The sequence below is a fragment of the Channa argus genome, unplaced genomic scaffold (genome assembly GCF_033026475.1).
Source record: "Channa argus isolate prfri unplaced genomic scaffold, Channa argus male v1.0 Contig034, whole genome shotgun sequence".
NCBI lineage: Eukaryota > Metazoa > Chordata > Actinopteri > Anabantiformes > Channidae > Channa > Channa argus.
The window spans coordinates 1-23,234 of NW_027125253.1; the positions used below are offsets into that span (position 1 = coordinate 1).

The 23,234-nt window shown below is 41.9% G+C and overlaps 1 non-coding gene and 23 pseudogenes across 1 annotated transcript; all 24 read right to left on the reverse strand.

The window, feature by feature from the left end:
• Positions 1 to 424: 424 nt before the first annotated feature.
• On the reverse strand, positions 425 to 543 carry LOC137117489 (5S ribosomal RNA; annotated as a pseudogene).
• An 857-nt stretch (positions 544 to 1,400) lies between these two features.
• LOC137117468 (5S ribosomal RNA) lies at positions 1,401 to 1,519 on the reverse strand (annotated as a pseudogene).
• An 867-nt stretch (positions 1,520 to 2,386) lies between these two features.
• On the reverse strand, positions 2,387 to 2,505 carry LOC137117490 (5S ribosomal RNA; annotated as a pseudogene).
• An 857-nt stretch (positions 2,506 to 3,362) lies between these two features.
• On the reverse strand, positions 3,363 to 3,481 carry LOC137117491 (5S ribosomal RNA; annotated as a pseudogene).
• An 867-nt stretch (positions 3,482 to 4,348) lies between these two features.
• On the reverse strand, positions 4,349 to 4,467 carry LOC137117429 (5S ribosomal RNA; annotated as a pseudogene).
• Positions 4,468 to 5,334: 867 nt separating this feature from the next.
• Positions 5,335 to 5,453, reverse strand: LOC137117341 (5S ribosomal RNA; annotated as a pseudogene).
• Positions 5,454 to 6,310: 857 nt separating this feature from the next.
• LOC137117335 (5S ribosomal RNA) lies at positions 6,311 to 6,429 on the reverse strand (annotated as a pseudogene).
• An 857-nt stretch (positions 6,430 to 7,286) lies between these two features.
• On the reverse strand, positions 7,287 to 7,405 carry LOC137117474 (5S ribosomal RNA; annotated as a pseudogene).
• Positions 7,406 to 8,262: 857 nt separating this feature from the next.
• LOC137117492 (5S ribosomal RNA) lies at positions 8,263 to 8,381 on the reverse strand (annotated as a pseudogene).
• An 857-nt stretch (positions 8,382 to 9,238) lies between these two features.
• On the reverse strand, positions 9,239 to 9,357 carry LOC137117068 (5S ribosomal RNA; annotated as a pseudogene).
• An 867-nt stretch (positions 9,358 to 10,224) lies between these two features.
• LOC137117430 (5S ribosomal RNA) lies at positions 10,225 to 10,343 on the reverse strand (annotated as a pseudogene).
• Positions 10,344 to 11,210: 867 nt separating this feature from the next.
• Positions 11,211 to 11,329, reverse strand: LOC137117069 (5S ribosomal RNA; annotated as a pseudogene).
• Positions 11,330 to 12,186: 857 nt separating this feature from the next.
• LOC137117262 (5S ribosomal RNA) lies at positions 12,187 to 12,305 on the reverse strand (annotated as a pseudogene).
• Positions 12,306 to 13,158: 853 nt separating this feature from the next.
• LOC137117070 (5S ribosomal RNA) lies at positions 13,159 to 13,277 on the reverse strand (annotated as a pseudogene).
• Positions 13,278 to 14,134: 857 nt separating this feature from the next.
• Positions 14,135 to 14,253, reverse strand: LOC137117071 (5S ribosomal RNA; annotated as a pseudogene).
• An 854-nt stretch (positions 14,254 to 15,107) lies between these two features.
• On the reverse strand, positions 15,108 to 15,226 carry LOC137117072 (5S ribosomal RNA; annotated as a pseudogene).
• An 857-nt stretch (positions 15,227 to 16,083) lies between these two features.
• On the reverse strand, positions 16,084 to 16,202 carry LOC137117107 (5S ribosomal RNA). Its single transcript, XR_010913591.1, has one exon. It is a non-coding gene; the product is annotated as a 5S ribosomal RNA (ribosomal RNA).
• An 857-nt stretch (positions 16,203 to 17,059) lies between these two features.
• LOC137117074 (5S ribosomal RNA) lies at positions 17,060 to 17,178 on the reverse strand (annotated as a pseudogene).
• Positions 17,179 to 18,035: 857 nt separating this feature from the next.
• On the reverse strand, positions 18,036 to 18,154 carry LOC137117431 (5S ribosomal RNA; annotated as a pseudogene).
• An 857-nt stretch (positions 18,155 to 19,011) lies between these two features.
• LOC137117432 (5S ribosomal RNA) lies at positions 19,012 to 19,130 on the reverse strand (annotated as a pseudogene).
• Positions 19,131 to 19,987: 857 nt separating this feature from the next.
• On the reverse strand, positions 19,988 to 20,106 carry LOC137117075 (5S ribosomal RNA; annotated as a pseudogene).
• Positions 20,107 to 20,973: 867 nt separating this feature from the next.
• Positions 20,974 to 21,092, reverse strand: LOC137117423 (5S ribosomal RNA; annotated as a pseudogene).
• Positions 21,093 to 21,945: 853 nt separating this feature from the next.
• On the reverse strand, positions 21,946 to 22,064 carry LOC137117076 (5S ribosomal RNA; annotated as a pseudogene).
• Positions 22,065 to 22,918: 854 nt separating this feature from the next.
• On the reverse strand, positions 22,919 to 23,037 carry LOC137117249 (5S ribosomal RNA; annotated as a pseudogene).
• Positions 23,038 to 23,234: the final 197 nt, after the last annotated feature.

Below are 23,234 nucleotides of genomic sequence, written 5' to 3' on the forward strand. Positions count from 1 at the left end.
ATACTATTTACAAAATATACAATTTATAAACAAAACCACGGCACAAAACCTAACAATTCAAAAATGCTAAATAAGGTTTGGAAACCAAGAACAGCAAACAGGTGCTGCTGCCAGAAAGAGCCTCGCTAGCTGTTGGGAACTGTACTTTAAAAAATCCAGGAAGTGTAGGATGGACCAATCAGCTTCCTGTACTTCCCCCAAATCCGGCCAATCCGGCAGGGCACCTATAAGAACAAGAAAATAAAAACAACACATATGGCCAGGACCGTAACATGGTCTACTAGTAATGAAGCACGATGGTTGACAAACCAATAAAGTAGCAAAACAGCAATGAAAGAACAAATTTTGATGAAGATATAGAACAATTTCTATGAATAAATAGGCAGTAACACCAGCTTGTGCTGCCCGTAAACCCAAGCAAAAAAGCTTACAGCACCTGGTATTCCCAGGCGGTCTTCCTACCAAGTACTAACCAGGCCCGGCTCTATTTGGCTGCCGAGATCGGACGAGATCGGGCGCTTAGAGAGCGGTGTGGCCGTAAGCTGCATTTGACATCATCAACAGCTCTTAAAAACGCTGGAGAAGCAGAATGCATGACACTTGCTAAGAAGAAGATAAATGTGGCAAAGTACAAAGTACTATAACTGTACTGGTCTGTTACGCCCCTGTCTAGGGTGTCAGGGTGCAACATACAAAGATAAATTAGCATGTTCCCTCTCCGATCCCCAAACCAAAATCCAGGATCGAGATGTTCCAACAGAATGATATTTATTTTAAACGAAAGAAAGTGTCAAACAAAACATGACACTACAACTCAGGGCGAACCAAGGCCAACATAATAAACAAAATAAGCCATTTCCCACAGAAAGTGCTAGCTAGCCTGATAGAAATAAACAAACCAAAATACAGTCTCTAACCCTAACTCCCTAATGTGAAAACAGTCCAAAGAAAATGGCAGTTCACCCCTACAGATTTAATACTATTTACAAAATATACAATTTATAAACAAAACCACGGCACAAAACCTAACAATTCAAAAATGCTAAATAAGGTTTGGAAACCAAGAACAGCAAACAGGTGCTGATGCCAGAAAGAGCCTCGCTAGCTGTTGGGAACCGTACTTTTAAAACTCCAGGAAGTGTAGGATGGACCAATCAGCTTCCTGTACTGCCCCCCAATCCGGCCAATCAGGCAGGGCACCTATAAGAACAAGAAAATAAAAACAACACATATGGCCAGGACCGTAACATGGTCTACTAGTAATGAAGCACGATGGTTGGCAAACCAATAAAGTAGCAAAACAGCAATGAAAGAACAAAATTTGGTGAAAATATAGAACAATTTCTATGAATAAATAGGCAGTAACACCAGCTTGTGCTGCCCGTAAACCCAAGCAAAGAAGCTTACAGCACGTGGTATTCCCAGGCGGTCTTCCTACCAAGTACTAACAAGGCCCGGCCCTATTTGGCTGCCGGGATCGGACGGGATCGGGCGCTTAGAGAGCGGTGTGGCCGTAAGCTGCGTATGACATCATCAACAGCTCTTAAAAACGCTGGAGAAGCAGAATGCATGACACTTGCTAAGAAGAAGATAAATGTGGCAAAGTACAAAGTACTATAACTGTACTGGTCTGTTACGCCCCTGTCTAGGGGGTCAGGGTGCAACATACAAAGATAAATTAGCATGTTCCCTCTCCGATCCCCAAACCAAAATCCAGGATCGAGATGTTCCAACAGAATGATGTTTATTTTAAACGAAAGAAAGTGTCAAACAAAACATGACACTACAACTCAGGGCGAACCAAGGCCAACATAATAAACAAAATAAGCCATTTCCCACAGAAAGTGCTAGTCAGCCTGATATAAATAAACAAACCAAAAGACAGTCGCTAACCCTAACTCCCTAATGTGAAAACAAGAGAAAACAATCAAAAGAAAATGGCAGTCCACCCCTACAGATTTAATACTATTTACAAAATATACAATTTATAAACAAAACCACGGCACAAAACCTAACAATTCAAAAATGCTAAATAAGGTTTGGAAAACAAGAACAGCAAACAGGTGCTGATGCCAGAAAGAGCCTCGCTAGCTGTTGGGAACCGTACTTTTAAAACTCCAGCAAGTGTAGGATGGACCAATCAGCTTCCTGTACTGCCCCCCAATCCGGCCAATCAGGCAGGGCACCTATAAGAACAAGAAAATAAAAACAACACATATGGCCAGGACCGTAACATGGTCTACTAGTAATGAAGCACGATGGTTGGCAAACCAATAAAGTAGCAAAACAGCAATGAAAGAACAAAATTTGGTGAAAATATAGAACAATTTCTATGAATAAATAGGCAGTAACACAAGCTTGTGCTGCCCGTAAACCCAAGCAAAAAAGCTTACAGCACCTGGTATTCCCAGGCGGTCTTCCTACCAAGTACTAACCAGGCCCGGCTCTATTTGGCTGCCGAGATCGGACGAGATCGGGCGCTTAGAGAGCGGTGTGGCCGTAAGCTGCATTTGACATCATCAACAGCTCTTAAAAACGCTAGAGAAGCAGAATGCATGACACTTGCTAAGAAGAAGATAAATGTGGCAAAGTACAAAGTACTATAACTGTACTGGTCTGTTACGCCCCTGTCTAGGGGGTCAGGGTGAAACATACAAAGATAAATTAGCATGTTCCCTCTCCGATCCCCAAACCAAAATCCAGGATCGAGATGTTCCAACAGAATGATATTTATTTTAAACGAAAGAAAGTGTCAAACAAAACATGACACTACAACTCAGGGCGAACCAAGGCCAACATAATAAACAAAATAAGCCATTTCCCACAGAAAGTGCTAGCTAGCCTGATAGAAATAAACAAACCAAAAGACAGTCTCTAACCCTAACTCCCTAATGTGAAAACAGTCCAAAGAAAATGGCAGTTCACCCCTACAGATTTAATACTATTTACAAAATATACAATTTATAAACAAAACCACGGCACAAAACCTAACAATTCAAAAATGCTAAATAAGGTTTGGAAAGCAAGAACAGCAAACAGGTGCTGCTGCCAGAAAGAGCCTCGCTAGCTGTTGGGAACCGTACTTTTAAAACTCCAGGAAGTGTAGGATGGACCAATCAGCTTCCTGTACTGCCCCCCAATCCGGCCAATCAGGCAGGGCACCTATAAGAACAAGAAAATAAAAACAACACATATGGCCAGGACCGTAACATGGTCTACTAGTAATGAAGCACGATGGTTGGCAAACCAATAAAGTAGCAAAACAGCAATGAAAGAACAAAATTTGATGAAAATATAGAACAATTTCTATGAATAAATAGGCAGTAACACAAGCTTGTGCTGCCCGTAAACCCAAGCAAAAAAGCTTACAGCACCTGGTATTCCCAGGCGGTCTTCCTACCAAGTACTAACCAGGCCCGGCTCTATTTGGCTGCCGAGATCGGACGAGATCGGGCGCTTAGAGAGCGGTGTGGCCGTAAGCTGCATTTGACATCATCAACAGCTCTTAAAAACGCTAGAGAAGCAGAATGCATGACACTTGCTAAGAAGAAGATAAATGTGGCAAAGTACAAAGTACTATAACTGTACTGGTCTGTTACGCCCCTGTTTAGGGGGTCAGGGTGAAACATACAAAGATAAATTAGCATGTTCCCTCTCCGATCCCCAAACCAAAATCCAGGATCGAGATGTTCCAACAGAATGATATTTATTTTAAACGAAAGAAAGTGTCAAACAAAACATGACACTACAACTCAGGGCGAACCAAGGCCAACATAATAAACAAAATAAGCCATTTCCCACAGAAAGTGCTAGTCAGCCTGATAGAAATAAACAAACCAAAAGACAGTCGCTAACCCTAACTCCCTAATGTGAAAACAAGAGAAAACAATCAAAAGAAAATGGCAGTCCACCCCTACAGATTTAATACTATTTACAAAATATACAATTTATAAACAAAACCACGGCACAAAACCTAACAATTCAAAAATGCTAAATAAGGTTTGGAAAGCAAGAACAGCAAACAGGTGCTGCTGCCAGAAAGAGCCTCGCTAGCTGTTGGGAACCGTACTTTTAAAACTCCAGGAAGTGTAGGATGGACCAATCAGCTTCCTGTACTGCCCCCCAATCCGGCCAATCAGGCAGGGCACCTATAAGAACAAGAAAATAAAAACAACACATATGGCCAGGACCGTAACATGGTCTACTAGTAATGAAGCACGATGGTTGGCAAACCAATAAAGTAGCAAAACAGCAATGAAAGAACAAAATTTGGTGAAAATATAGAACAATTTCTATGAATAAATAGGCAGTAACACCAGCTTGTGCTGCCCGTAAACCCAAGCAAAGAAGCTTACAGCACGTGGTATTCCCAGGCGGTCTTCCTACCAAGTACTAACAAGGCCCGGCCCTATTTGGCTGCCGAGATCGGACGGGATCGGGCGCTTAGAGAGCGGTGTGGCCGTAAGCTGCATTTGACATCATCAACAGCTCTTAAAAACGCTGGAGAAGCAGAATGCATGACACTTGCTAAGAAGAAGATAAATGTGGCAAAGTACAAAGTACTATAACTGTACTGGTCTGTTACGCCCCTGTCTAGGGGGTCAGGGTGCAACATACAAAGATAAATTAGCATGTTCCCTCTCCGATCCCCAAACCAAAATCCAGGATCGAGATGTTCCAACAGAATGATATTTATTTTAAACGAAAGAAAGTGTCAAACAAAACATGACACTACAACTCAGGGCGAACCAAGGCCAACATAATAAACAAAATAAGCCATTTCCCACAGAAAGTGCTAGTCAGCCTGATAGAAATAAACAAACCAAAAGACAGTCGCTAACCCTAACTCCCTAATGTGAAAACAAGAGAAAACAATCAAAAGAAAATGGCAGTCCACCCCTACAGATTTAATACTATTTACAAAATATACAATTTATAAACAAAACCACGGCACAAAACCTAACAATTCAAAAATGCTAAATAAGGTTTGGAAAGCAAGAACAGCAAACAGGTGCTGCTGCCAGAAAGAGCCTCGCTAGCTGTTGGGAACCGTACTTTTAAAACTCCAGGAAGTGTAGGATGGACCAATCAGCTTCCTGTACTTCCCCCAAATCCGGCCAATCAGGCAGGGCACCTATAAGAACAACAAAATAAAAACAACACATATGGCCAGGACCGTAACATGGTCTACTAGTAATGAAGCACGATGGTTGACAAACCAATAAAGTAGCAAAACAGCAATGAAAGAACAAAATTTGATGAAAATATAGAACAATTTCTATGAATAAATAGGCAGTAACACCAGCTTGTGCTGCCCGTAAACCCAAGCAAAAAAGCTTACAGCACCTGGTATTCCCAGGCGGTCTTCCTACCAAGTACTAACCAGGCCCGGCTCTATTTGGCTGCCGAGATCGGACGAGATCTGGCGCTTAGAGAGCGGTGTGGCCGTAAGCTGCATTTGACATCATCAACAGCTCCTAAAAACGCTGGAGAAGCAGAATGCATGACACTTGCTAAGAAGAAGATAAATGTGGCAAAGTACAAAGTACTATAACTGTACTGGTCTGTTACGCCCCTGTCTAGGGGGTCAGGGTGCAACATACAAAGATAAATTAGCATGTTCCCTCTCCGATCCCCAAACCAAAATCCAGGATCGAGATGTTCCAACAGAATGATATTTATTTTAAACGAAAGAAAGTGTCAAACAAAACATGACACTATAACTCAGGGCGAACCAAGGCCAACATAATAAACAAAATAAGCCATTTCCCACAGAAAGTGCTAGCTAGCCTGATAGAAATAAACAAACCAAAAGACAGTCGCTAACCCTAACTCCCTAATGTGAAAACAGTCCAAAGAAAATGGCAGTTCACCCCTACAGATTTAATACTATTTACAAAATATACAATTTATAAACAAAACCACGGCACAAAACCTAACAATTCAAAAATGCTAAATAAGGTTTGGAAACCAAAAACAGCAAACAGGTGCTGATGCCAGAAAGAGCCTCGCTAGCTGTTGGGAACCGTACTTTTAAAACTCCAGGAAGTGTAGGATGGACCAATCAGCTTCCTGTACTGCCCCCCAATCCGGCCAATCAGCCAGGGCACCTATAAGAAAAAGAAAATAAAAACAACACATATGGCCAGGACCGTAACATGGTCTACTAGTAATGAAGCACGATGGTTGGCAAACCAATAAAGTAGCAAAACAGCAATGAAAGAACAAAATTTGATGAAAATATAGAACAATTTCTATGAATAAATAGGCAGTAACACCAGCTTGTGCTGCCCGTAAACCCAAGCAAAAAAGCTTACAGCACCTGGTATTCCCAGGCGGTCTTCCTACCAAGTACTAACCAGGCCCGGTTCTATTTGGCTGCCGAGATCGGACGAGATCGGGCGCTTAGAGAGCGGTGTGGCCGTAAGCTGCATTTGACATCATCAACAGCTCTTAAAAACGCTAGAGAAGCAGAATGCATGACACTTGCTAAGAAGAAGATAAATGTGGCAAAGTACAAAGTACTATAACTGTACTGGTCTGTTACGCCCCTGTCTAGGGGGTCAGGGTGAAACATACAAAGATAAATTAGCATGTTCCCTCTCCGATCCCCAAACCAAAATCCAGGATCGAGATGTTCCAACAGAATGATATTTATTTTAAACGAAAGAAAGTGTCAAACAAAACATGACACTACAACTCAGGGCGAACTAAGGCCAACATAATAAACAAAATAAGCCATTTCCCACAGAAAGTGCTAGCTAGCCTGATAGAAATAAACAAACCAAAAGACAGTCTCTAACCCTAACTCCCTAATGTGAAAACAGTCCAAAGAAAATGGCAGTTCACCCCTACAGATTTAATACTATTTACAAAATATACAATTTATAAACAAAACCACGGCACAAAACCTAACAATTCAAAAATGCTAAATAAGGTTTGGAAACCAAGAACAGCAAACAGGTGCTGATGCCAGAAAGAGCCTCGCTAGCTGTTGGGAACCGTACTTTTAAAACTCCAGGAAGTGTAGGATGGACCAATCAGCTTCCTGTACTGCCCCCCAATCCGGCCAATCAGGCAGGGCACCTATAAGAACAAGAAAATAAAAACAACACATATGGCCAGGACCGTAACATGGTCTACTAGTAATGAAGCACGATGGTTGGCAAACCAATAAAGTAGCAAAACAGCAATGAAAGAACAAAATTTGGTGAAAATATAGAACAATTTCTATGAATAAATAGGCAGTAACACCAGCTTGTGCTGCCCGTAAACCCAAGCAAAGAAGCTTACAGCACGTGGTATTCCCAGGCGGTCTTCCTACCAAGTACTAACAAGGCCCGGCCCTATTTGGCTGCCGGGATCGGACGGGATCGGGCGATTAGAGAGCGGTGTGGCCGTAAGCTGCGTTTGACATCATCAACAGCTCTTAAAAACGCTGGAGAAGCAGAATGCATGACACTTGCTAAGAAGAAGATAAATGTGGCAAAGTACAAAGTACTATAACTGTACTGGTCTGTTACGCCCCTGTCTAGGGGGTCAGGGTGCAACATACAAAGATAAATTAGCATGTTCCCTCTCCGATCCCCAAACCAAAATCCAGGATCGAGATGTTCCAACAGAATGATGTTTATTTTAAACGAAAGAAAGTGTCAAACAAAACATGACACTACAACTCAGGGCGAACCAAGGCCAACATAATAAACAAAATAAGCCATTTCCCACAGAAAGTGCTAGTCAGCCTGATATAAATAAACAAACCAAAAGACAGTCGCTAACCCTAACTCCCTAATGTGAAAACAATCAAAAGAAAATGGCAGTCCACCCCTACAGATTTAATACTATTTACAAAATATACAATTTATAAACAAAACCACGGCACAAAACCTAACAATTCAAAAATGCTAAATAAGGTTTGGAAAACAAGAACAGCAAACAGGTGCTGATGCCAGAAAGAGCCTCGCTAGCTGTTGGGAACCGTACTTTTAAAACTCCAGCAAGTGTAGGATGGACCAATCAGCTTCCTGTACTGCCCCCCAATCCGGCCAATCAGGCAGGGCACCTATAAGAACAAGAAAATAAAAACAACACATATGGCCAGGACCGTAACATGGTCTACTAGTAATGAAGCACGATGGTTGGCAAACCAATAAAGTAGCAAAACAGCAATGAAAGAACAAAATTTGATGAAAATATAGAACAATTTCTATGAATAAATAGGCAGTAACACAAGCTTGTGCTGCCCGTAAACCCAAGCAAAAAAGCTTACAGCACCTGGTATTCCCAGGCGGTCTTCCTACCAAGTACTAACCAGGCCCGGCTCTATTTGGCTGCCGAGATCGGACGAGATCGGGCGCTTAGAGAGCGGTGTGGCCGTAAGCTGCATTTGACATCATCAACAGCTCTTAAAAACGCTAGAGAAGCAGAATGCATGACACTTGCTAAGAAGAAGATAAATGTGGCAAAGTACAAAGTACTATAACTGTACTGGTCTGTTACGCCCCTGTCTAGGGGGTCAGGGTGAAACATACAAAGATAAATTAGCATGTTCCCTCTCCGATCCCCAAACCAAAATCCAGGATCGAGATGTTCCAACAGAATGATATTTATTTTAAACGAAAGAAAGTGTCAAACAAAACATGACACTACAACTCAGGGCGAACCAAGGCCAACATAATAAACAAAATAAGCCATTTCCCACAGAAAGTGCTAGCTAGCCTGATAGAAATAAACAAACCAAAAGACAGTCTCTAACCCTAACTCCCTAATGTGAAAACAGTCCAAAGAAAATGGCAGTTCACCCCTACAGATTTAATACTATTTACAAAATATACAATTTATAAACAAAACCACGGCACAAAACCTAACAATTCAAAAATGCTAAATAAGGTTTGGAACGCAAGAACAGCAAACAGGTGCTGCTGCCAGAAAGAGCCTCGCTAGCTGTTGGGAACCGTACTTTTAAAACTCCAGGAAGTGTAGGATGGACCAATCAGCTTCCTGTACTGCCCCCCAATCCGGCCAATCAGGCAGGGCACCTATAAGAACAAGAAAATAAAAACAACACATATGGCCAGGACCGTAACATGGTCTACTAGTAATGAAGCACGATGGTTGGCAAACCAATAAAGTAGCAAAACAGCAATGAAAGAACAAAATTTGATGAAAATATAGAACAATTTCTATGAATAAATAGGCAGTAACACAAGCTTGTGCTGCCCGTAAACCCAAGCAAAAAAGCTTACAGCACCTGGTATTCCCAGGCGGTCTTCCTACCAAGTACTAACCAGGCCCGGCTCTATTTGGCTGCCGAGATCGGACGAGATCGGGCGCTTAGAGAGCGGTGTGGCCGTAAGCTGCATTTGACATCATCAACAGCTCTTAAAAACGCTAGAGAAGCAGAATGCATGACACTTGCTAAGAAGAAGATAAATGTGGCAAAGTACAAAGTACTATAACTGTACTGGTCTGTTACGCCCCTGTTTAGGGGGTCAGGGTGCAACATACAAAGATAAATTAGCATGTTCCCTCTCCGATCCCCAAACCAAAATCCAGGATCGAGATGTTCCAACAGAATGATATTTATTTTAAACGAAAGAAAGTGTCAAACAAAACATGACACTACAACTCAGGGCGAACCAAGGCCAACATAATAAACAAAATAAGCCATTTCCCACAGAAAGTGCTAGTCAGCCTGATAGAAATAAACAAACCAAAAGACAGTCGCTAACCCTAACTCCCTAATGTGAAAACAAGAGAAAACAATCAAAAGAAAATGGCAGTCCACCCCTACAGATTTAATACTATTTACAAAATATACAATTTATAAACAAAACCACGGCACAAAACCTAACAATTCAAAAATGCTAAATAAGGTTTGGAAAGCAAGAACAGCAAACAGGTGCTGCTGCCAGAAAGAGCCTCGCTAGCTGTTGGGAACCGTACTTTTAAAACTCCAGGAAGTGTAGGATGGACCAATCAGCTTCCTGTACTGCCCCCCAATCCGGCCAATCAGGCAGGGCACCTATAAGAACAAGAAAATAAAAACAACACATATGGCCAGGACCGTAACATGGTCTACTAGTAATGAAGCACGATGGTTGGCAAACCAATAAAGTAGCAAAACAGCAATTAAAGAACAAAATTTGGTGAAAATATAGAACAATTTCTATGAATAAATAGGCAGTAACACCAGCTTGTGCTGCCCGTAAACCCAAGCAAAGAAGCTTACAGCACGTGGTATTCCCAGGCGGTCTTCCTACCAAGTACTAACAAGGCCCGGCCCTATTTGGCTGCCGAGATCGGACGGGATCGGGCGCTTAGAGAGCGGTGTGGCCGTAAGCTGCATTTGACATCATCAACAGCTCTTAAAAACGCTGGAGAAGCAGAATGCATGACACTTGCTAAGAAGAAGATAAATGTGGCAAAGTACAAAGTACTATAACTGTACTGGTCTGTTACGCCCCTGTCTAGGGGGTCAGGGTGCAACATACAAAGATAAATTAGCATGTTCCCTCTCCGATCCCCAAACCAAAATCCAGGATCGAGATGTTCCAACAGAATGATATTTATTTTAAACGAAAGAAAGTGTCAAACAAAACATGACACTACAACTCAGGGCGAACCAAGGCCAACATAATAAACAAAATAAGCCATTTCCCACAGAAAGTGCTAGTCAGCCTGATAGAAATAAACAAACCAAAAGACAGTCGCTAACCCTAACTCCCTAATGTGAAAACAAGAGAAAACAATCAAAAGAAAATGGCAGTCCACCCCTACAGATTTAATACTATTTACAAAATATACAATTTATAAACAAAACCACGGCACAAAACCTAACAATTCAAAAATGCTAAATAAGGTTTGGAAAGCAAGAACAGCAAACAGGTGCTGCTGCCAGAAAGAGCCTCGCTAGCTGTTGGGAACCGTACTTTTAAAACTCCAGGAAGTGTAGGATGGACCAATCAGCTTCCTGTACTTCCCCCAAATCCGGCCAATCAGGCAGGGCACCTATAAGAACAACAAAATAAAAACAACACATATGGCCAGGACCGTAACATGGTCTACTAGTAATGAAGCACGATGGTTGACAAACCAATAAAGTAGCAAAACAGCAATGAAAGAACAAAATTTGATGAAAATATAGAACAATTTCTATGAATAAATAGGCAGTAACACCAGCTTGTGCTGCCCGTAAACCCAAGCAAAAAAGCTTACAGCACCTGGTATTCCCAGGCGGTCTTCCTACCAAGTACTAACCAGGCCCGGCTCTATTTGGCTGCCGAGATCGGACGAGATCGGGCGCTTAGAGAGCGGTGTGGCCGTAAGCTGCATTTGACATCATCAACAGCTCCTAAAAACGCTGGAGAAGCAGAATGCATGACACTTGCTAAGAAGAAGATAAATGTGGCAAAGTACAAAGTACTATAACTGTACTGGTCTGTTACGCCCCTGTCTAGGGGGTCAGGGTGCAACATACAAAGATAAATTAGCATGTTCCCTCTCCGATCCCCAAACCAAAATCCAGGATCGAGATGTTCCAACAGAATGATATTTATTTTAAACGAAAGAAAGTGTCAAACAAAACATGACACTATAACTCAGGGCGAACCAAGGCCAACATAATAAACAAAATAAGCCATTTCCCACAGAAAGTGCTAGCTAGCCTGATAGAAATAAACAAACCAAAAGACAGTCGCTAACCCTAACTCCCTAATGTGAAAACAGTCCAAAGAAAATGGCAGTTCACCCCTACAGATTTAATACTATTTACAAAATATACAATTTATAAACAAAACCACGGCACAAAACCTAACAATTCAAAAATGCTAAATAAGGTTTGGAAACCAAGAACAGCAAACAGGTGCTGATGCCAGAAAGAGCCTCGCTAGCTGTTGGGAACCGTACTTTTAAAACTCCAGGAAGTGTAGGATGGACCAATCAGCTTCCTGTACTGCCCCCCAATCCGGCCAATCAGCCAGGGCACCTATAAGAAAAAGAAAATAAAAACAACACATATGGCCAGGACCGTAACATGGTCTACTAGTAATGAAGCACGATGGTTGGCAAACCAATAAAGTAGCAAAACAGCAATGAAAGAACAAAATTTGATGAAAATATAGAACAATTTCTATGAATAAATAGGCAGTAACACCAGCTTGTGCTGCCCGTAAACCCAAGCAAAAAAGCTTACAGCACCTGGTATTCCCAGGCGGTCTTCCTACCAAGTACTAACCAGACCCGGCTCTATTTGACTGCCGAGATCGGACGAGATCGGGCGCTTAGAGAGCGGTGTGGCCGTAAGCTGCATTTGACATCATCAACAGCTCCTAAAAACGCTGGAGAAGCAGAATGCATGACACTTGCTAAGAAGAAGATAAATGTGGCAAAGTACAAAGTACTATAACTGTACTGGTCTGTTACGCCCCTGTCTAGGGGGTCAGGGTGCAACATACAAAGATAAATTAGCATGTTCCCTCTCCGATCCCCAAACCAAAATCCAGGATCGAGATGTTCCAACAGAATGATATTTATTTTAAACGAAAGAAAGTGTCAAACAAAACATGACACTACAACTCAGGGCGAACCAAGGCCAACATAATAAACAAAATAAGCCATTTCCCACAGAAAGTGCTAGCTAGCCTGATAGAAATAAACAAAAAGACAGTCGCTAACCCTAACTCCCTAATGTGAAAACAGTCCAAAGAAAATGGCAGTTCACCCCTACAGATTTAATACTATTTACAAAATATACAATTTATAAACAAAACCACGGCACAAAACCTAACAATTCAAAAATGCTAAATAAGGTTTGGAAACCAAGAACAGCAAACAGGTGCTGATGCCAGAAAGAGCCTCGCTAGCTGTTGGGAACCGTACTTTTAAAACTCCAGGAAGTGTAGGATGGACCAATCAGATTCCTGTACTGCCCCCCAATCCGGCCAATCAGGCAGGGCACCTATAAGAACAACAAAATAAAAACAACACATATGGCCAGGACCGTAACATGGTCTACTAGTAATGAAGCACGATGGTTGGCAAACCAATAAAGTAGCAAAACAGCAATGAAAGAACAAAATTTGATGAAAATATAGAACAATTTCTATGAATAAATAGGCAGTAACACCAGCTTGTGCTGCCCGTAAACCCAAGCAAAAAAGCTTACAGCACCTGGTATTCCCAGGCGGTCTTCCTACCAAGTACTAACCAGGCCCGGCTCTATTTGGCTGCCGAGATCGGACGAGATCGGGCGCTTAGAGAGCGGTGTGGCCGTAAGCTGCATTTGACATCATCAACAGCTCTTAAAAACGCTGGAGAAGCAGAATGCATGACACTTGCTAAGAAGAAGATAAATGTGGCAAAGTACAAAGTACTATAACTGTACTGGTCTGTTACGCCCCTGTCTAGGGGGTCAGGGTGCAACATACAAAGATAAATTAGCATGTTCCCTCTCCGATCCCCAAACCAAAATCCAGGATCGAGATGTTCCAACAGAATGATATTTATTTTAAACGAAAGAAAGTGTCAAACAAAACATGACACTACAACTCAGGGCGAACCAAGGCCAACATAATAAACAAAATAAGCCATTTCCCACAGAAAGTGCTAGCTAGCCTGATAGAAATAAACAAACCAAAAGACAGTCGCTAACCCTAACTCCCTAATGTGAAAACAGTCCAAAGAAAATGGCAGTTCACCCCTACAGATTTAATACTATTTACAAAATATACAATTTATAAACAAAACCACGGCACAAAACCTAACAATTCAAAAATGCTAAATAAGGTTTGGAAACCAAGAACAGCAAACAGGTGCTGATGCCAGAAAGAGCCTCGCTAGCTGTTGGGAACCGTACTTTTAAAACTCCAGGAAGTGTAGGATGGACCAATCAGCTTCCTGTACTGCCCCCCAATCCGGCCAATCAGGCAGGGCACCTATAAGAACAAGAAAATAAAAACAACACATATGGCCAGGACCGTAACATGGTCTACTAGTAATGAAGCACGATGGTTGGCAAACCAATAAAGTAGCAAAACAGCAATGAAAGAACAAAATTTGATGAAAATATAGAACAATTTCTATGAATAAATAGGCAGTAACACCAGCTTGTGCTGCCCGTAAACCCAAGCAAAAAAGCTTACAGCACCTGGTATTCCCAGGCGGTCTTCCTACCAAGTACTAACCAGGCCCGGCTCTATTTGGCTGCCGAGATCGGACGAGATCGGGCGCTTAGAGAGCGGTGTGGCCGTAAGCTGCATTTGACATCATCAACAGCTCTTAAAAACGCTGGAGAAGCAGAATGCATGACACTTGCTAAGAAGAAGATAAATGTGGCAAAGTACAAAGTACTATAACTGTACTGGTCTGTTACGCCCCTGTCTAGGGGGTCAGGGTGCAACATACAAAGATAAATTAGCATGTTCCCTCTCCGATCCCCAAACCAAAATCCAGGATCGAGATGTTCCAACAGAATGATATTTATTTTAAACGAAAGAAAGTGACAAACAAAAAATGACACAACTCAGGGCGAACCAAGGCCAACATAATAAACAAAATAAGCCATTTCCCACAGAAAGTGCTAGCTAGCCTGATAGAAATAAACAAACCAAAAGACAGTCGCTAACCTTAACTCCCTAATGTGAAAACGGTCCAAAGAAAATGGCAGTTCACCCCTACAGATTTAATACTATTTACAAAATATACAATTTATAAACAAAACCACGGCACAAAACCTAACAATTCAAAAATGCTAAATAAGGTTTGGAAAACAAGAACAGCAAACAGGTGCTGATGCCAGAAAGAGCCTCGCTAGCTGTTGGGAACCGTACTTTTAAAACTCCAGCAAGTGTAGGATGGACCAATCAGCTTCCTGTACTGCCCCCCAATCCGGCCAATCAGGCAGGGCACCTATAAGAACAAGAAAATAAAAACAACACATATGGCCAGGACCGTAACATGGTCTACTAGTAATGAAGCACGATGGTTGGCAAACCAATAAAGTAGCAAAACAGCAATGAAAGAACAAAATTTGATGAAAATATAGAACAATTTCTATGAATAAATAGGCAGTAACACAAGCTTGTGCTGCCCGTAAACCCAAGCAAAAAAGCTTACAGCACCTGGTATTCCCAGGCGGTCTTCCTACCAAGTACTAACCAGGCCCGGCTCTATTTGGCTGCCGAGATCGGACGAGATCGGGCGCTTAGAGAGCGGTGTGGCCGTAAGCTGCATTTGACATCATCAACAGCTCTTAAAAACGCTAGAGAAGCAGAATGCATGACACTTGCTAAGAAGAAGATAAATGTGGCAAAGTACAAAGTACTATAACTGTACTGGTCTGTTACGCCCCTGTCTAGGGGGTCAGGGTGAAACATACAAAGATAAATTAGCATGTTCCCTCTCCGATCCCCAAACCAAAATCCAGGATCGAGATGTTCCAACAGAATGATATTTATTTTAAACGAAAGAAAGTGTCAAACAAAACATGACACTACAACTCAGGGCGAACCAAGGCCAACATAATAAACAAAATAAGCCATTTCCCACAGAAAGTGCTAGCTAGCCTGATAGAAATAAACAAACCAAAAGACAGTCTCTAACCCTAACTCCCTAATGTGAAAACAGTCCAAAGAAAATGGCAGTTCACCCCTACAGATTTAATACTATTTACAAAATATACAATTTATAAACAAAACCACGGCACAAAACCTAACAATTCAAAAATGCTAAATAAGGTTTGGAAAGCAAGAACAGCAAACAGGTGCTGCTGCCAGAAAGAGCCTCGCTAGCTGTTGGGAACCGTACTTTTAAAACTCCAGGAAGTGTAGGATGGACCAATCAGCTTCCTGTACTTCCCCCAAATCCGGCCAATCAGGCAGGGCACCTATAAGAACAAGAAAATAAAAACAACACATATGGCCAGGACCATAACATGGTCTACTAGTAATGAAGCACGATGGTTGACAAACCAATAAAGTAGCAAAACAGCAATGAAAGAACAAAATTTGATGAAAATATAGAAAAATTTCTATGAATAAATAGGCAGTAACACCAGCTTGTGCTGCCCGTAAACCCAAGCAAAAAAGCTTACAGCACCTGGTATTCCCAGGCGGTCTTCCTACCAAGTACTAACCAGGCCCGGCTCTATTTGGCTGCCGAGATCGGACGAGATCGGGTGCTTAGAGAGCGGTTTGGCCGTAAGCTGCATTTGACATCATCAACAGCTCTTAAAAACGCTGGAGAAGCAGAATGCATGACACTTGCTAAGAAGAAGATAAATGTGGCAAAGTACAAAGTACTATAACTGTACTGGTCTGTTACGCCCCTGTCTAGGGGATCAGGGTGCAACATACAAAGATAAATTAGCATGTTCCCTCTCCGATCCCCAAACCAAAATCCAGGATCGAGATGTTCCAACAGAATGATATTTATTTTAAACGAAAGAAAGTGTCAAACAAAACATGACACTACAACTCAGGGCGAACCAAGGCCAACATAATAAACAAAATAAGCCATTTCCCACAGAAAGTGCTAGCTAGCCTGATAGAAATAAACAAACCAAAAGACAGTCGCTAACCCTAACTCCCTAATGTGAAAACAGTCCAAAGAAAATGGCAGTTCACCCTTACAGATTTAATACTATTTACAAAATATACAATTTATAAACAAAACCACGGCACAAAACCTAACAATTTAAAAATGCTAAATAAGGTTTGGAAACCAAGAACAGCAAACAGGTGCTGATGCCAGAAAGAGCCTCGCTAGCTGTTGGGAACCGTACTTTTAAAACTCCAGCAAGTGTAGGATGGACCAATCAGCTTCCTGTACTGCCCCCCAATCCGGCCAATCAGGCAGGGCACCTATAAGAACAAGAAAATAAAAACAACACATATGGCCAGGACCGTAACATGGTCTACTAGTAATGAAGCACGATGGTTGGCAAACCAATAAAGTAGCAAAACAGCAATGAAAGAACAAAATTTGATGAAAATATAGAACAATTTCTATGAATAAATAGGCAGTAACACAAGCTTGTGCTGCCCGTAAACCCAAGCAAATAAGCTTACAGCACCTGGTATTCCCAGGCGGTCTTCCTACCAAGTACTAACCAGGCCCGGCTCTATTTGGCTGCCGAGATCGGACGAGATCGGGCGCTTAGAGAGCGGTGTGGCCGTAAGCTGCATTTGACATCATCAACAGCTCTTAAAAACGCTAGAGAAGCAGAATGCATGACACTTGCTAAGAAGAAGATAAATGTGGCAAAGTACAAAGTACTATAACTGTACTGGTCTGTTACGCCCCTGTTTAGGGGGTCAGGGTGAAACATACAAAGATAAATTAGCATGTTCCCTCTCCGATCCCCACACCAAAATCCAGGATCGAGATGTTCCAACAGAATGATATTTATTTTAAACGAAAGAAAGTGTCAAACAAAACATGACACTACAACTCAGGGCGAACCAAGGCCAACATAATAAACAAAATAAGCCATTTCCCACAGAAAGTGCTAGCTAGCCTGATAGAAATAAACAAACCAAAAGACAGTCTCTAACCCTAACTCCCTAATGTGAAAACAGTCCAAAGAAAATGGCAGTTCACCCCTACAGATTTAATACTATTTACAAAATATACAATTTATAAACAAAACCACGGCACAAAACCTAACAATTCAAAAATGCTAAATAAGGTTTGGAAACCAAGAACAGCAAACAGGTGCTGATGCCAGAAAGAGCCTTGCTAGCTGTTGGGAACCGTACTTTTAAAACTCCAGGAAGTGTAGGATGGACCAATCAGCTTCCTGTAGTGCCCCCCAATCCGGCCAATCAGGCAGGGCACCTATAAGAACAAGAAAATAAAAACAACACATATGGCCAGGACCGTAACATGGTCTACTAGTAATGAAGCACGATGGTTGGCAAACCAATAAAGTAGCAAAACAGCAATGAAAGAACAAAATTTGGTGAAAATATAGAACAATTTCTATGAATAAATAGGCAGTAACACCAGCTTGTGCTGCCCGTAAACCCAAGCAAAGAAGCTTACAGCACGTGGTATTCCCAGGCGGTCTTCCTACCAAGTACTAACAAGGCCCGGCCCTATTTGGCTGCCGAGATCGGACGGGATCGGGCGCTTAGAGAGCGGTGTGGCCGTAAGCTGCATTTGACATCATCAACAGCTCTTAAAAACGCTGGAGAAGCAGAATGCATGACACTTGCTTAGAAGAAGATAAATGTGGCAAAGTACAAAGTACTATAACTGTACTGGTCTGTTACGCCCCTGTCTAGGGGGTCAGGGTGCAACATACAAAGATAAATTAGCATGTTCCCTCTCCGATCCCCAAACCAAAATCCAGGATCGAGATGTTCCAACAGAATGATATTTATTTTAAACGAAAGAAAGTGTCAAACAAAACATGACACTACAACTCAGGGCGAACCAAGGCCAACATAATAAACAAAATAAGCCATTTCCCACAGAAAGTGCTAGCTAGCCTGATAGAAATAAACAAACCAAAAGACAGTCTCTAACCCTAACTCCCTAATGTGAAAACAGTCCAAAGAAAATGGCAGTTCACCCCTACAGATTTAATACTATTTACAAAATATACAATTTATAAACAAAACCACGGCACAAAACCTAACAATTCAAAAATGCTAAATAAGGTTTGGAAACCAAGAACAGCAAACAGGTGCTGATGCCAGAAAGAGCCTCGCTAGCTGTTGGGAACCGTACTTTTAAAACTCCAGGAAGTGTAGGATGGACCAATCAGCTTCCTGTACTGCCCCCCAATCCGGCCAATCAGGCAGGGCACCTATAAGAACAAGAAAATAAAAACAACACATATGGCCAGGACCGTAACATGGTCTACTAGTAATGAAGCACGATGGTTGGCAAACCAATAAAGTAGCAAAACAGCAATGAAAGAACAAAATTTGGTGAAAATATAGAACAATTTCTATGAATAAATAGGCAGTAACACCAGCTTGTGCTGCCCGTAAACCCAAGCAAAGAAGCTTACAGCACGTGGTATTCCCAGGCGGTCTTCCTACCAAGTACTAACAAGGCCCGGCCCTATTTGGCTGCCGAGATCGGACGGGATCGGGCGCTTAGAGAGCGGTGTGGCCGTAAGCTGCATTTGACATCATCAACAGCTCTTAAAAACGCTGGAGAAGCAGAATGCATGACACTTGCTAAGAAGAAGATAAATGTGGCAAAGTACAAAGTACTATAACTGTACTGGTCTGTTACGCCCCTGTCTAGGGGGTCAGGGTGCAACATACAAAGATAAATTAGCATGTTCCCTCTCCGATCCCCAAACCAAAATCCAGGATCGAGATGTTCCAACAGAATGATATTTATTTTAAATGAAAGAAAGTGTCAAACAAAACATGACACTACAACTCAGGGCGAACCAAGGCCAACATAATAAACAAAATAAGCCATTTCCCACAGAAAGTGCTAGCTAGCCTGATAGAAATAAACAAACCAAAAGACAGTCTCTAACCCTAACTCCCTAATGTGAAAACAGTCCAAAGAAAATGGCAGTTCACCCCTACAGATTTAATACTATTTACAAAATATACAATTTATAAACAAAACCACGGCACAAAACCTAACAATTCAAAAATGCTAAATAAGGTTTGGAAACCAAGAACAGCAAACAGGTGCTGATGCCAGAAAGAGCCTCGCTAGCCGTTGGGAACCGTACTTTTAAAACTCCAGGAAGTGTAGGATGGACCAATCAGCTTCCTGTACTGCCCCCCAATCCGGCCAATCAGGCAGGGCACCTATAAGAACAAGAAAATAAAAACAACACATATGGCCAGGACCGTAACATGGTCTACTAGTAATGAAGCACGATGGTTGGCAAACCAATAAAGTAGCAAAACAGCAATGAAAGAACAAAATTTGATGAAAATATAGAACAATTTCTATGAATAAATAGGCAGTAACACAAGCTTGTGCTGCCCGTAAACCCAAGCAAAAAAGCTTACAGCACCTGGTATTCCCAGGCGGTCTTCCTACCAAGTACTAACCAGGCCCGGCTCTATTTGGCTGCCGAGATCGGACGAGATCGGGCGCTTAGAGAGCGGTGTGGCCGTAAGCTGCATTTGACATCATCAACAGCTCTTAAAAACGCTAGAGAAGCAGAATGCATGACACTTGCTAAGAAGAAGATAAATGTGGCAAAGTACAAAGTACTATAACTGTACTGGTCTGTTACGCCCCTGTTTAGGGGGTCAGGGTGAAACATACAAAGATAAATTAGCATGTTCCCTCTCCGATCCCCAAACCAAAATCCAGGATCGAGATGTTCCAACAGAATGATATTTATTTTAAACGAAAGAAAGTGTCAAACAAAACATGACACTACAACTCAGGGCGAACCAAGGCCAACATAATAAACAAAATAAGCCATTTCCCACAGAAAGTGCTAGTCAGCCTGATAGAAATAAACAAACCAAAAGACAGTCGCTAACCCTAACTCCCTAATGTGAAAACAAGAGAAAACAATCAAAAGAAAATGGCAGTCCACCCCTACAGATTTAATACTATTTACAAAATATACAATTTATAAACAAAACCACGGCACAAAACCTAACAATTCAAAAATGCTAAATAAGGTTTGGAAAGCAAGAACAGCAAACAGGTGCTGCTGCCAGAAAGAGCCTCGCTAGCTGTTGGGAACCGTACTTTTAAAACTCCAGGAAGTGTAGGATGGACCAATCAGCTTCCTGTACTGCCCCCCAATCCGGCCAATCAGGCAGGGCACCTATAAGAACAAGAAAATAAAAACAACACATATGGCCAGGACCGTAACATGGTCTACTAGTAATGAAGCACGATGGTTGGCAAACCAATAAAGTAGCAAAACAGCAATGAAAGAACAAAATTTGGTGAAAATATAGAACAATTTCTATGAATAAATAGGCAGTAACACCAGCTTGTGCTGCCCGTAAACCCAAGCAAAGAAGCTTACAGCACGTGGTATTCCCAGGCGGTCTTCCTACCAAGTACTAACAAGGCCCGGCCCTATTTGGCTGCCGAGATCGGATGGGATCGGGCGCTTAGAGAGCGGTGTGGCCGTAAGCTGCATTTGACATCATCAACAGCTCTTAAAAACGCTGGAGAAGCAGAATGCATGACACTTGCTAAGAAGAAGATAAATGTGGCAAAGTACAAAGTACTATAACTGTACTGGTCTGTTACGCCCCTGTCTAGGGGGTCAGGGTGCAACATACAAAGATAAATTAGCATGTTCCCTCTCCGATCCCCAAACCAAAATCCAGGATCGAGATGTTCCAACAGAATGATATTTATTTTAAACGAAAGAAAGTGTCAAACAAAACATGACACTACAACTCAGGGCGAACCAAGGCCAACATAATAAACAAAATAAGCCATTTCCCACAGAAAGTGCTAGCTAGCCTGATAGAAATAAACAAAAAGACAGTTGCTAACCCTAACTCCCTAATGTGAAAACAGTCCAAAGAAAATGGCAGTTCACCCCTACAGATTTAATACTATTTACAAAATATACAATTTATAAACAAAACCACGGCACAAAACCTAACAATTCAAAAATGCTAAATAAGGTTTGGAAACCAAGAACAGCAAACAGGTGCTGATGCCAGAAAGAGCCTCGCTAGCTGTTGGGAACCGTACTTTTAAAACTCCAGGAAGTGTAGGATGGACCAATCAGCTTCCTGTACTGCCCCCCAATCCGGCCAATCAGGCAGGGCACCTATAAGAACAACAAAATAAAAACAACACATATGGCCAGGACCGTAACATGGTCTACTAGTAATGAAGCACGATGGTTGGCAAACCAATAAAGTAGCAAAACAGCAATGAAAGAACAAAATTTGATGAAAATATAGAACAATTTCTATGAATAAATAGGCAGTAACACCAGCTTGTGCTGCCCGTAAACCCAAGCAAAAAAGCTTACAGCACCTGGTATTCCCAGGCGGTCTTCCTACCAAGTACTAACCAGGCCCGGCTCTATTTGGCTGCCGAGATCGGACGAGATCGGGCGCTTAGAGAGCGGTGTGGCCGTAAGCTGCATTTGACATCATCAACAGCTCTTAAAAACGCTGGAGAAGCAGAATGCATGACACTTGCTAAGAAGAAGATAAATGTGGCAAAGTACAAAGTACTATAACTGTACTGGTCTGTTACGCCCCTGTCTAGGGGGTCAGGGTGCAAAATACAAAGATAAATTAGCATGTTCCCTCTCCGATCCCCAAACCAAAATCCAGGATCGAGATGTTCCAACAGAATGATATTTATTTTAAACGAAAGAAAGTGACAAACAAAAAATGACACAACTCAGGGCGAACCAAGGCCAACATAATAAACAAAATAAGCCATTTCCCACAGAAAGTGCTAGCTAGCCTGATAGAAATAAACAAACCAAAAGACAGTCGCTAACCCTAACTCCCTAATGTGAAAACAGTCCAAAGAAAATGGCAGCTCACCCCTACAGATTTAATACTATTTACAAAATATACAATTTATAAACAAAACCACGGCACAAAACCTAACAATTCAAAAATGCTAAATAAGGTTTGGAAACCAAGAACAGCAAACAGGTGCTGATGCCAGAAAGAGCCTCGCTAGCTGTTGGGAACCGTACTTTTAAAACTCCAGGAAGTGTAGGATGGACCAATCAGCTTCCTGTACTGCCCCCCAATCCGGCCAATCAGGCAGGGCACCTATAAGAAAAAGAAAATAAAAACAACACATATGGCCAGGACCGTAACATGGTCTACTAGTAATGAAGCACGATGGTTGGCAAACCAATAAAGTAGCAAAACAGCAATGAAAGAACAAAATTTGATGAAAATATAGAACAATTTCTATGAATAAATAGGCAGTAACACCAGCTTGTGCTGCCCGTAAACCCAAGCAAAAAAGCTTACAGCACCTGGTATTCCCAGGCGGTCTTCCTACCAAGTACTAACCAGGCCCGGCTCTATTTGACTGCCGAGATCGGACGAGATCGGGCGCTTAGAGAGCGGTGTGGCCGTAAGCTGCATTTGACATCATCAACAGCTCCTAAAAACGCTGGAGAAGCAGAATGCATGACACTTGCTAAGAAGAAGATAAATGTGGCAAAGTACAAAGTACTATAACTGTACTGGTCTGTTACGCCCCTGTCTAGGGGGTCAGGGTGCAACATACAAAGATAAATTAGCATGTTCCCTCTCCGATCCCCAAACCAAAATCCA